The following is a 14,229-nucleotide window of genomic DNA, read 5'->3' on the forward strand; positions in this document are numbered from 1 at the left end:
TAATAAGACACGTGGTTTATTGTTTCTGTTTTAAATGGTGAAACAATTGTAACACTGCACTAAATAATTGATTTATTATGTAGTTGTTTAGTAGCTATATGAAGACCTCCACAAACATACCAGATTACGATTAGCTGGTCCTAGCGATAATTTCCCTGGTGGAATAAGCAAGCTATAGACTTGTGGTCTGAATGCTAATGCATAAAGTGAGATATCTGGACAGAGGACATAGCAGACAAAGCGCATCTGTGCTGGTTTCTCTGATGCCCGCTGAGTCTGCGACACTCAGAACAAGACGGGTGAGTGGCAGGGCCAGCTGCTATAAGAGATCATTTTACCTCTGTCACTTACTGAAGCACATGAGAGGCCATGATGATAATGCAAAATCACACTTCACTCACCATTGGATGGTCTGATTCGGCAGAACTAGTAGTTTACATACAGAGATATTTTGCTTTGATGCAATCAGTTTACATGTAATGTAATATTCTTTGGCAATGACCATTTACATACTGAGTAAATGTGATCTAATTGACAGCATTGTTATGTACATCAAATACAGTCCAGATCAGGGGACGACTGACAGGAGAGGCCCTCCATGCAAGAACAGGCATAGGGGTCCTTTGCTACAAAATAGCTCAACATATCCCCCTTTCTTAGGCTACATTCCCACAATGAGTTTTTGGTAAGTTTTTTATGCTACTTATATTTGAAAAAATGAAGTAACCTAGTTTACTTAATGGGTGCAGAAAATCAACATCTACTGGGAGTTAATTTAACTGCTGAGTCCCTTTTTTTCAGCCAATTATCCAAAATACTGTGCAAACTCCATTTGCAACTCCACACCTGGGAGAAGTTGCATCTCTCTTGGTTGGGCTGTATACGAGTGCTTAAGATGACGTTTCTCCCTAGAATACTTTATTTATTTTGAGTATTACCTATCTCCGTTCCTTCACATTACCTTAAAACAGCAGAACGCTTAGTTAACACTTTTTTGTTTTGAAAGGTGGTCTTCCCAGGGTAAATAGAGCAACTCTTTACTGACACCGCTTAAAGGGGGGCTTTTCTAAGTATTACCAAGCAGCTCAGCTGGCCCAATTAAGTCTATACCATGCCTACTCGTATCCCCCATTGTGGCTTTCCTTGAAGCCCCTGAGTGCCACCCAGTGACCCTTGATGCATTACTATGGATCTTCCCGGCACATCGCAAACACATTACAAACCCTATCCTGTCACATTCACTCAAATTATGGGACTCCCTGAAATATTCCTCGAACCTAATCTCCCCTTTCATGCCTCTTGCTCCGTTATGGAACAACCCACAATTCCCCCCAGGATAGAAGTCTCTTTTTAACTTCCGCTTATGGGTCTCAGCAGGAATCACAAAAATGCACCATTTATTTAATGTTAACGGGATCATTCCTTTCCCAGTCCTCCCAAAAAAATATAAATTTCTACCTAAAGAAAGTTTTCACTACTTACAACTGAAGAATTTTATTATCACACGTCTGAGAAATTCCATCCCTCCTTGCACACTCACTCCTTTCGAACAAAGGTGCCGCCAAAATCCACATGCCTCTGTCATTACCTCACTCCGTTACTCACATATTAATTACACCTCAAATAGGCATAATCTAATTTATACCTCTCGTTGGGAGTCTGATATCAGCACTACCTTAACAGACTCGGAATGGTCCCAGATTTGGTCCTCTTCAACCGGTGGAATACTAAACACCTTAATGCTGGAGACAAATTATAAGGTGTTAACTAGACGGTATGTAACCCAAGCTAGAGTAGCCAAGGCAGTTCCTACCTTTCTCCCAATTGTTTTAGGGGTTGCAATTCCACCGGGGATATGTATCATATTTGGTGGCTATGTCCTACAGTGCGTAGATTTTAGATCAGGGTTTACTACCTTGTTCTCTCAGTCACAAATATTAACCTTAAAAAAACATTGGGAAGTCCTACTTAACAAACGTATCCCTAATATTCCCAAACACACCTAAGTACTTATTTCATTCATATTTCTTATAGCCAAGCAAACTATAGCATTGACCTGGAAAAAATCAGGCTTAGATTTATCTGAAGTCAAGAGACTCCTTTCCTGGTATCTGATTAATGAAATATTGTCAGCCATACCCATAGATAAAGACCATAAATTCGAGAATGTTTGGCTTCCCTGGGCGGAATACGCCAATCACACTCCCTTCGACACACCATCTCTTCGGCCACATGCTCCTGACTCCCCACATTCATCCTAACTTACCCTACTGGATTTAGACTCAAATAATTTCCCCCTCGAGTTCCTCTCCCCTTTCCCTTACCCTTTCCACTTACTTGTCTGTAATGTTAGTCCTTCCCTCTGTACCCCACTTAGTGTAATATCTGTAATATGATTATATAATGTACCCTGTTTGTTAATTGTTTAAGTTTTCAATAAAAATCTAGTGGACATCGCTCCGTGATTGTTTTTTTCGAGACACACATTTCACAAAAAAATTCAAAAATGTGAACAACTCCATGAATGATAATGAGTATGTGTTCTATCTGTGAAAAACACGAATATAATACATACGTGATTCAAGGATATCTTAATGAGACCTAGGTGACAGATTTGCTGCAGATTTCACACTATCCAACGCAAAGGAGAAATTCTCAATTTTTAAAGAGGACTTGTCACCAGGTCAAAAGTGTTCAGTTTTTGCGCTTATTTTATCCCCGCTGCCCTGAGTATTCCATTGGGTTTTTTTGGGAGGTGGGATTAATAAATTCTCTAAAGATATGGGCCATTTTATTTAATGCTAACTTTTATGGTCTTTACAAGGGGATGTTGCTCACAGGATTCTTTGATGGCGTGTCTTTAGGCTGCTCTGCATTATTACCCTGTGAGCCCCTTTGTTAAAGACCATAATAAATAATCACTAAATAAGAAGGCCCATATCTCTGGAACCGTAGGATGGATTAAAACAAAAAAAGAATACTCAGGGGAACAGTGAAAATATAATAAACACAAATGAACACTTTTGACCTTGTGACAGGTCCCCTTTAAAGGGGTTGTCCACTAGTAGGACAACTCCTTCTTGATCTAAATGTTTGGGCCTGATAAAATAAAAAAGCCAAGAGAAAATCTTTGGAGGGAGCTGAAACTCAATGCTGCCCAGCGACAGCCCTGAAACCTGAAAGATCTGGAGAAGATCTGTATGGAGAAGTGGGCTAAAATCCCAGCTGCAGTGTGTGCAAACTTGGTCAAGAACTACAGGAAATGTCTGATATCTGTAATTGCAAACAAAGGTTTTTCTATTGTATAAAATACTTATTTCATGCAATAAAATGCAAATTAATTTAGTAAAAATCATGCAATGTGATTTTTTTATTTTTTTATTTTTAGATTCTGTCTCTCACAATTGAAGTGTACCTGTAGAGGTTTCACCAATTTAAGATACACCAGGTAACTGCTCTCCTCCAAATTAAAGATGTCCGAGTGCATGCTGAGAAGCTAATTAACCAAATTTGCTAATCTGGTTGAAAAACTTGACTCAGAGACTGAACCACCCAAAATGGCATACTTTATTACGTAGATATGGGGTTATATAGTATTCTACTTCTAAGTGGGATTAGTAAAATTCATTGCTTTTTCTGATAACTCGGCACACTGCAATTTGCTCATCCATGTATCTCTTGGCCTCAGTAACGCCTTAGGAATTCTGATGGGAGGGGTGAGTTCGTCTCTCAGCGCCATCTTTGCCAACTCGACATGAATCTCTCTGTTATCAGTCATGCACATGCATACATCATTCTCAGGAAATCATTTTGTTGTTCATGTCTACAATAAGAATAGAAACTGTTAGTTATATATTCATTAACGATTAACATAATCCATGTGCATATACACATTTGCATACATACATACACATAGATTATTCCATCATCTCTATATTAATTCACACTGATTAGGTAATCTATTAACAGAAACTAATTGATTTTCTATAATATATATATTTTACCTTGACAGAACCCCCTAAAATCAATTATTTGCTTTTAATATCCATATGCTAAAAATCAGAGGGGGAGAAGGAATTGACCCTATGTTAAGACTATTCTGGAACCCTACGATGTGACGGGCGCCACGTCCCTTTTAGACGGACCCACCAACGTTCCTAAATCTAACTCAAACGAAGACCTACAGGAAAGGGATGGAGACCCTAAAAGATCTAGTGACTGGGTAATCGCGGGCCACCCCTAACACAGAAATATCGATATTAACTTTACAAACTCATTTACTTCCGGTAATCTCTCTGGTACAACACCTTTGTTCTAAGGGGAACTGTTTGTTCATAGGCCTCTTCATTAGATTCTTCGGACAAGACGCTGACAGGTACTGCTGCATCTACTGTTTTGGCAATTAACCTCTTGACACAGGGAATCACACAGATCAGCAATACACTAATTAGAATTATCACACTTAGTAAAATAATTCCCCCTTGGATTAACCAACTCTTCCAATCTCTCATCCAAGAAAAATATTTATCCCAGGGATCGGTCACACCTGAATTCCATTCTAGTTCTTCACTTAAATCTGTCAATTTTTTGAGAGCCTTAGTAACTTTCCCTGTGGGGCTGGTATTGTCTGGGATATAAGTACAACAATGCTCACCTATCATTTTGCATACTCCTCCTTTTTCTGCAAGTAACATATCCAGAGTTATTCTGTTTTGTAAGGCCATGGTAGATGTGGGTGCTAGTTGGTCAGCTATTCCTTGTAGGGCATCTTTGGTGTAATTGACAAATCTTTGTTGGTTATAATATATGTAATTTATCCAATCTACGTTCTTGTTGACGGTTATTATGGGTATTATGGACTCAAATCCCGCCTTCACTTGGTCTCGGGCCTTGAATTCGTCTGGCACCCCCCTAAGCACTCCAAGAACATCAATATATATATGTGGGTCAAAACTGCCTTTGGGGTTAACTTCTCTCTTGGCCCTGTATGTACCAGAAAACTGGAATATCATTCTCTTTAGTAATAATTGCTTGGAATGCACGTGTTTCCATAACAAAGGCTTCCCCCCCAGCTACTGTCATCAGATAAAGAAACATCAGGGTTGTGGGTCTGAGACCACCTTCTTGCAATGGGATGCGTGAACCCATGATGTTCGGCCTTCGACCTTCACAGCCGTAGGTGATGTAAGCAGCACTTGGTAGGACCCTTCAAATCTGGCATCCAGTGTGCCTCGCACGTGATTCTTTATCCAGACAAAATCTCCACGCTGGATGCTGTGAGTACCTGATTCAAAATCTGAGTCTGGAATAGAAGAGTACACTGTAGCATGTGTTAATTTTAACTCTTAACTTGTGAATTTTGTTGTCGGACTTGCTAATCATTCCTTGAACTAAGCTGTTGTGGGTAATATCGACCCATTCTAGGTGGCCCCCCAAACAAGATCTCAGATGGAGTGAGTCCTGTGTGTTGTGTCGGGGTATTTCGGACTGAGTATAGGGCAATAGGCAGCACCTCCGGCCATGGAAGTGACAATTTTTTACTGACTTTAAGAATTTTGTTTTTCAAAGTGCCATTCATCCTTTCAACTTTGCTGCTACTTTGAGGATGATGAGGAGTATGCAGGCCAAAATCCGCCCCAATCATCTCCCAGATTGATTTGGTAACTTCTGCAGTGAAGGCGGGTCCTTGATCACTTTCAATCACTTCTGGAATCCTGAATCTGCAGATAAGTTCTGCCAGAAGCCTTTTCACTGTAGTTCTAGTGGTCATGTTGGCTACTGGGTATGCTTCTGTCCAGCCGGAAAACATATCCACTACTACCAGAACATATTCATATCTTCCACTCTTGGGTAATTGCATATGATCAATTTGGATTCTATAGAAATATACTGTGACTTAGCTAGTTTCTTCTTTGGCACATGTTCTGTTCTTCCGGGATTACAAGTGTTACAAATCTCACAGCACCTAGTATTGTTTGTAGGAAGAGCTGAGATCTTGGGTGCAATATAGAGTTTATTGATAGCTGAAATCATCTGATTCTTCCCTCTATGTACCTTTCCATGAGCCCACTGAACCACTGCAGGATACAGTGCTCTTGGCAGATATATTCTTCTTCCCACTCTCCAGATTCCGTCATTACAAAACGTTCCTCCCCTTCCGATCCATCCTTGTTTTTCTTCTTCTGTTACCGCATTCTGCTGGTCCACTAAAGTCCTGTGTGCCAGATTCACTTCTAGTCTTTGCTCCTCTTCATCTTCCTCCTCTTCTTCTTCCAACCCCAAACTTCTCATTCTTGTTTCTTCCTCATCCCCTCATTGTCTCTGACTTCTGGTGAGCACAAACACCTCCGTACCCCCCGACACCTCTGCTTCCTCTGGAAATATTGATTCCATAGCTGCTGCTTTTGCTGTAATGTCAGCCAGATGATTCCCATTGGCTTCCTCCAAATTCAGTTTCCCATGAACCTTAATTTTGATCACAGCCACTTGCCTAGGTAACTTCAGAGCTTCTAGCAGACTTCTCACTGCAGCTGCATTCCGGATTGGAGCTCCACTGGCTGTCTTGTAGCCCCTCAGAACCCATATCAGGTCAAAGTCGTGGGCAATCCCGAATCCGTACCTCAAGTCTGTGTAGATATTGGCCACTCGACTCTCTGCGCACTTGCAGGCTTCAGTCAGAGCATACAGTTCGGCCTCTTGAGCTGACATATAAGATGGCAGTGGTCCAGCAGAAACAACCGTTGGTGGGGACACCACCGCATATCCGGTATGGTACGTTCCATATTCATCTGCATATCTGGACACGTCAGTATACAGTATCAGATCCGCTTCTGGCAGTGGCTGCTCAGAGACAGTAGGTAGGTGAGAGGTTTCTGCCTTCATGACCTCAAGGCAATCATGGTCACTTGAATCAGGGTATTCATGGTCTTCTGAGGACCCCCCTAAGTCTTCAGAGCAGTCCCCCCTTGACAGAGGAAGCAGAGTGGAGGGATTCAAGACAGTACATCGCCGAAGAGCTATATTTTCTGGTAAAAGGAGCTCACATTGGATTCTGACACGACGTTGCATAGATAGATGGTTGTGCTGGGTATGTGCAAGGATAGCTTTCAAATCATGAGGGGCCAGTATAGTTGTAGGATGGCCAAGTGCAACATCTGCTGTTCTGTGGAGGAGTTCTGTAGCTGCCAGCACTGCTTTGAGCATGTTGGAGCTGTTTGCACCACTGGATCCAATTTACTGGAATAATATCCGATGGGTCTCATGTGGCCTCCATGTTTTTGTGCCAGAACTCCTGAGGCATGGCCACACGCTTCAGAGACAAATAGAAAGAATGGAAATTCATAGTTGGGAATCCCCAGTGCAGGGGCTGAAATGATGAGTTCTTTCAACTGGTCCATTGCATCTTCAGCTTCTTGGTCAAAGTGCAGGTCAAGCTCAGAAGAGTGGACCCGATCATATAGAGATTGCATGAGAGCTGACGCGTTAGGGATCCACTGCCTGGAGTATGTGACCATTCCCAGGAAAGCTTGGAGTTGTTTGACAGTTCTCCGATACGGGATATCACGCATGGCAGTTTTCCGCTCTTCAGTGAGATGCTTGGTACCTTGGGATAAGCAATGACCCAAAAACACAACTTTGGTACAACACCATTGTAGCTTTCGCAGAGTAACTTTGCATCTGATGGTGGCTTGAAATTGGAGCAAAGAATAGCTGAACCTGTGGCAAGTTTGGTCATCGGGACAACAGAGGAGTAGATCATCGACATATTGTATCAATGTGACTTCAGGGTTCTCACTCTTCCAGGGTTGGAGATAGGTAGTTATGGCCAGTGTGAAGTGAGGAGGGGAGTTCTGAGCTCCTTGAGGCATAACGCTCCAGGTGTACTGTACTCCTTTGTGTGTAAAAGCAAAAAGATACTGACAGTCGGGATGCAGAGGCACACTGAAGAAGGCGTTTGCCAAGTCGATTACTGTGAAATGCGTTGCCTCAGGGGGAATTTCACTGAGTAATGTATGTGGATTTTGCACCACTGGGGTCTCCAGGATTGTAACTGCATTCACAGCTCTTAGATCTTGCACCATCCTAAATTTATCCGGTTCTCCTCTTGCAGTTTTCTTCTTCACTGGAAACAATGGAGTATTAGCAGGAGAAACAAAGGGAATTAATGCTCCTTTCTTGAGTAATTCTTGGATCTGGGCATCTAATGACGCTTCTTGGGCTGCTTTCAGTGGGTACTGTGGGAGTCTGGGAATCCGTACACCTTCTTTCAGGAAACCTTGGACTGGCGGGACAGGCAGCCGGCCTATATCATCAGGACCTCAAGACCAGAGTTCAGGTGGTATGCAGTCAAGATAATGCTGTGGTATGGCGGTTATTGCAAATTGGATGACACACAATGGGAGGGCATGTACCTTTGTTTGTTCCTCTAATGATAACGGAGTAGAGACACCTAGATGCATTCCATTCTCATCATATGATATCTGAGCATTTAACTTCTGGAGTAGATCTGCTCCCAACAAATTAAGCGGGCAGGTGTCTGAAACGAGCAATCTGGCCAACAGCTTCTGTTCTTTCCCAATAGGCAATGGAAATGTTAGTTGGGATGAGTGTGGTATTCCATCCACTCCCACACATGAAAGGAAATCATCAGAAATAAGTGATTCATAGGGTAAGTCTCTTGAGCAGGTGCTGGAGCAGGCTCTGGAGCAGGCCTTGGTACAGCATGCAATTGTTTCTCTATAGCTTTAGCAATAAGGAGTACCTTCTGCGAGGACATGTCCATGTATTCTGGCCTGGAGTCTGTAAGCTTCTCTGAGATTTCCTATCTGAGTCCCCTAACAAATGAAGTGACTAGCAGATTCTGTTGGATCCTCTGACCTTCATCGAACCCTTGATCCTTGAACAGCGTATAGATTCTGGTGTAAAATTTTTCGACATTCTCCTGATTCTTGAGTACAGTCCAATACACTGGTAGATGAGTCTGTGAGCCGCTCCTTGGCCCATTGCTGAAGTTGTTGACAAAAAGCTCCTCCTGATTGGTAAGTCTCCTTGTCTGTCACTTGGCTGTCATTCAGAGCTACTTGAATTATTGGCCAAAAGGCATCTCACGCTTTAATGCTACTGATTTCATGAAGATCTTTCCAAGTGGCTGAATAAGTTTGTTGAATTTGTCTGATTTTTCTGTAGAACGCCATAAGATGTCTGTCTGAGTCAGGTAGTTGACTAATTACTCTATAAACTTGTGAGGGTGTGAATGCCACATATCTATTATGGTGATCTGGCACTGGAGATTCTGACTGATAAGATGTTGAGGGAGATACTGGCAACATAGCATCAGGAGGTGGGCTTGTTTATCTAAACAAATAGTTCATTTGTGCTATCTTCTGAGGTCATTTGGCGGCTGAGTGGGTCTGATTTAGCTGTGGCACTTTCCACAGCTCGGGTGAGAATTTGAGATTTATGAGGCTATGTGCCCACGATGCAGAAATGCTGCATATTTTTTTCGCTTCTCCCTGGCAAGAAAAACGCATGTGGATTTTACATGCGTTTTTCCTACCAGGTAGAAGCGTTTGTCAAGCGTTCTTCACATGCATTTCTGCATGCGGGTTATCAAGCGCTTTTCCAAGCGATTTTAGCATCACTTGGAAAAGTGCTTGACAACTTGGTCACACTATATAAATCCATGCAACCGGCATGGATTTATATAGTGTGACCAAGTAATAGTTAAAAAAAAAAGAATAAGAATGGTGAAAAATAAAGATTATACTTACCTTCCGATGGCCCGCGGTCTCCTTCTCCGATGCGTCCGGTCTCCTTGGTGTCTCGCGGTGGTGTGAAGAACCTGCGATGACGTTATTGAGTCATGTGACAGGTCACGCAACCGCCGACGTCAGTGGTCGCGTGACCTGTCACATGACTCAATGACATCATGTCAGGTCCTCACACCACCGCGAGCCGCCCAACACACCGCACGCATCGCTGAGGAGGGGACATCGGAAGGTGAGTATAAACTTTATTTTTTATTTTAAATTCTTTTTTTTTTTTACAGGTACCATGGTACCCAGGTCTGGATGAGAGTCTCCTCTTCTCCAGGCCTGGGTACCATCCGCACATTGAATCGCTTCATACCCAAGTGTGCACATGTAGTGATGTGGATATCAAGCTTTTCAATGCAAGTCAATGGCGGCAATTACGTTGCGTGTCCGCAAAATTAATGAACATGCTGCGTATTTTTCCGCAATAATAATCCGGAGCGGAAATTTCCGCAGCATGTGCACAGCACATGCGGATTATCATTGGGGACCATGGGGCACATATTACTTAGTGTTTTTTAAGCGTTTTCGCTGCGGAAATTCCCGGCAAAAATGCTTGAAAAACGCATAGTGGGCACACAGCCTGATAGTCATTGCTGATTAGTCTTATCTCCTCCAACATAGTTAATCCTCTATACTCCGGTATAGCTTAGACTATTGCTTGGGCACTGGCTTGCATAGGAAATCCATACATTCATGAACTTATAGCAGGAAGAGCAATAGAAGTAAGGTTCCTTGTTCCAGCATAGTTCAGAATATTGTTGATTGTAGCTCTAAGTTGTGTCACACACTGATCATGATGATCTTCATCATACACATTCCGGGTGTAGTGTGTATTGCGGCCTGTATTCCGGGTGCGCCACGATGGCCGCCACCGGAAGGAAGCACACTACAGGAAGGGTGCGTGCCACTGGGAAGGGTTGGAACTTTGGGCGGACATAGGTATAACGGGTGAGGATGGGGCACTAGTAGTGGCTTGGGTAGTAGCGAGGGGTGGGCCTCCTGGACGGGGCGCGTGACATGCAACACAATAATCTGCTGTCAATGGATTTTGCTGGCCACAATTAGAACACACCCAACAATTCATTGCGCCGCCATTATAGGGCGGTGCAGGAGGCATCTCTCTAACATAGAAATAACCAGTTATGTTTCCTTTGTTATCCCTATCCTCAATCTCCACAAACCCTTCTTTCGATAAACTCAGCGCAACCTTTTTCCACATGTATGCACTTTGCAACAACCCATTATCTTCCAGTTTTCTCTTGTTTTCACAAATTGCTGCATTCAACATCTCATACTGTAATCTACCCCCCCCCCCCGGTACAACCCACACAATGACATTACTTTTTTGGTTTTCTCTACATATTTCCTTCCTTCTCTTCTAGTAACTATATCTTTGGGGTCCTGTCGCTCCTGATCGAGCGACAATGTCTTTAGTTTTTTCATGATTTTGGCTCCAGGCGTTCCGTCCCCTTTGACTTATGATCAGACCAGGCAGCTGATACACAAGTAGAATTGTAACAGGTCCCTACACTCCGTACCAAGCACTCAATTGATTCTTTTACGACTTAATGAAGCACTGAACACCCCACGCACCCGCATCCTAGTGACGTCTTAATATACGGCTTTTCGATGCAGTTGGCTCCCCGCGTATTCCACGTCTTAATAGGGGATTGGTTGACCCCGCATGCCCACGCCCTAATGGCGTCTTAATACACGACTTATCAGCAACTTCACTCCCCGCGTGTCCCACAACTTAATACACGACTTAATAGAGGATTGGTTGGCCCCGCATGCCCGCGCCCTAATGGCGTGTTAATACACGACTTATCAGCAACGTCACTTCCCACGTGCCCACGTTATACACAAATAAATTTTCCTAAATTCTCAAGTGTATAAAGATCGTTCTAATTGGATGAAACACCTCAGAGCACCACAGAGAACCACAGAGCAGCAGTTAGTCAGGAGCGACTACACACCAGAGTTCTTGGAATCACACAGCGGGGACCCGCCCAGTCGCACGGGGCTGTCCCTAAGGGCCAATCTAGACACCACAAACTCACCAGAGACCACTCGAAATACGAATAAGCACTACGGATTCATTAAATCTGCAGACTTACCGTATTCAGTGATGAGAGTTGATCAGGCTCTCGTTTTGAGCAGTCCCGGCTCATCCGTAGGTGGTCCGGTGATGGGCACCCCAAGACCTCGAGTCCCCTCGAATGTGATCCGAGTCATGGCACCATTTGTGGAGGTTTCACCAATTTAAGATACACCAGGTAACTGCTCTCCTCCAAATTAAAGATGTCCGAGTGCATGCAGAGAAGCTAATTAACCAAATTTGCTAATCTGGTTGAAAAACTTCACTCAGAGACTGAACCACGCAAAATGGCATACTTTATTACGTAGACATGGGGTGATATAGTATTCTACTTCTAGGTGGGATTAGTAAAATTCATTGCTTTTTCTGATAACTCGGCATACTGCAATTTGCTCATCCATGTATCTCTTGGCCTCAGTAATGCCTTAGGAATTCTGATGGGATGGGTGAGTTCGTCTCTCAGCGCCATCTTTGCCAATTCGACATGAATCTTTCTGTTATCAGCCATGCACATGCATACGTCATTCAGTTGTTCATGTCTACAATAAGAATAAAAACTGTTAGTTATATATTCATTAACGATTAACATAATCCATGTGCATATACACATTTGCTTACATACATACACATAAATTATTCCATCATCTCTATATTAATTCACATTGATTAGGTAATCTATTAAAAGAAACTAATTGATTTTCTATAATATATATATTTTACCTTGACATACCTATGATAAAAATGACAGACCTCTCCATTCTCACACACAATTTTCAGGTAATTGCTGAGTCCCAAGTTCTGTCACATTTTTTTACCCTAACCTTGGCTATGATTTACATGCGCAATCATAAGAATAAATAAGTGTACCCTCTATGAATTCTACATATCTGGACATAATAAACATTTGATCCCTTGAAATTAGGAAAAAACAACTCAGATCTTCAACAACTCCATGTCAATATTAATTTAGCAAAAACTAGACCAAAATGCAGTAGTAGTATATGAAAAGATAACTATACGCTTACTGCTTCCAAAGTGTTTCAGAGGGCAAGTTGCAGGCAGGCGCTTATCAAATTCCCTTGAAAAATTGTTCATCAGATCTTATGGCCACCACCCCATGAAAGCAGAAGTTTGTACAGTTTGCTGGTCTGGAGCTCAAGTGTGCGATAACACAATGCTTAGGAGGAAAGACATCAATAATGATTTTAGTAAAGAAATTGCTGCTGCCCATTAATGCTTAAAAATATCAGAAAAACGCTTAGAAAACTACGAAAAGACGCTAAAAAATATGCATCAAGAAAAAAACTCTAGCTTTTCCTAAACTATCTTCCTTGTGAAAAAAAATTGATGGGTTTGTCAGCTGGAAAAGACGTCTTGTGCATATGTTCAAAGGGATATATAGAGTATGGCATGAGTTCTAGCCTGCTGCTAATGCAGATTAGGCTAGAATATGTCCTTTATGAGAGGAAGTCTACTGTCTATGTCAGGTGCAGCATTTTAGCCACTGCTAGGACGAATAAGTGACCCGTATATAAAGGGATTAAATGCTGCACAAGGCGAGTGGGACCCTCCATAATCTGCTACATGAATGATTTCAGAATATCTTTTGTGTTTGTTACTAACGTTAAACTCCCTTTGCTTAGAGGACCTGAACATTGCCCTATAACATGATCACACTGACCTGCAGCCATGTTTATTTATTAGGGAAAAACCTTATCTTAACCTTTGAACAGCATTTTCCAATTACATAAATATACAATTACATTGCTTCTATTGTACTAATCTCAAATTACAGTCCGTAAAACTGGCCAGTGTGGAAGCTTCAGAGCCAAACACTACCAGTATTTAGGGTTGAGCGAGTATGTTCTGTCCGAGTATTTATAGCTGCTTGGTGATAAGGTTAAATCGCTCCAGTGTGCATGATTTGCGACTGTTTGACAGCTTTATTACATGTGAGGAATGTGTAAGAAGCAGACATTCCTCACATGTAATAAAGCTGTCAAACAGTTGCAAATCATGCACACGGGAGCGATTCAACCATATCACTGAGCAGCTATAAATACTCGGAGCTCGGCCCGAGCATACTCGGTGAAAGGGTTAATAGAACATACTCGCTCAACACTACCAGTATTTCATAAAGAAACAACATTTTCATTGAACTTTGGAAGATCCAGAATAAGAAAAACATGACTGCCTTCTATTAAAAACAGCACCATAATGTCCTTAGCCTGTCTGTGTTATTGCTGCTAATTCACACTCTCTTCAGTGAGGTTCAGCTGCAATACCCGACAACCCATGGATGAAAGTGACACTGTT

At 42.3% G+C, this 14,229-nt stretch overlaps 1 long non-coding RNA gene across 1 annotated transcript in view; it reads left to right on the forward strand.

The window, feature by feature from the left end:
* The first annotated feature begins 557 nt into the window (after positions 1 to 557).
* The window catches only part of LOC141258371 (uncharacterized), an 87,497-nt gene continuing 73,825 nt past the window's right edge, over positions 558 to 14,229 (forward strand). The window contains exons 1-2 of the long non-coding RNA XR_012318307.1: positions 558 to 685; positions 3,389 to 3,448. This is a non-coding gene — a long non-coding RNA (uncharacterized lncRNA). The remainder of the gene's footprint in view (positions 686 to 3,388; positions 3,449 to 14,229) is intronic.

This window comes from Phyllobates terribilis, unplaced genomic scaffold (genome assembly GCF_046119375.1).
Source record: "Phyllobates terribilis strain yellow unplaced genomic scaffold, ASM4611937v1 Scaffold_3__8_contigs__length_932513732, whole genome shotgun sequence".
NCBI lineage: Eukaryota > Metazoa > Chordata > Amphibia > Anura > Dendrobatidae > Phyllobates > Phyllobates terribilis.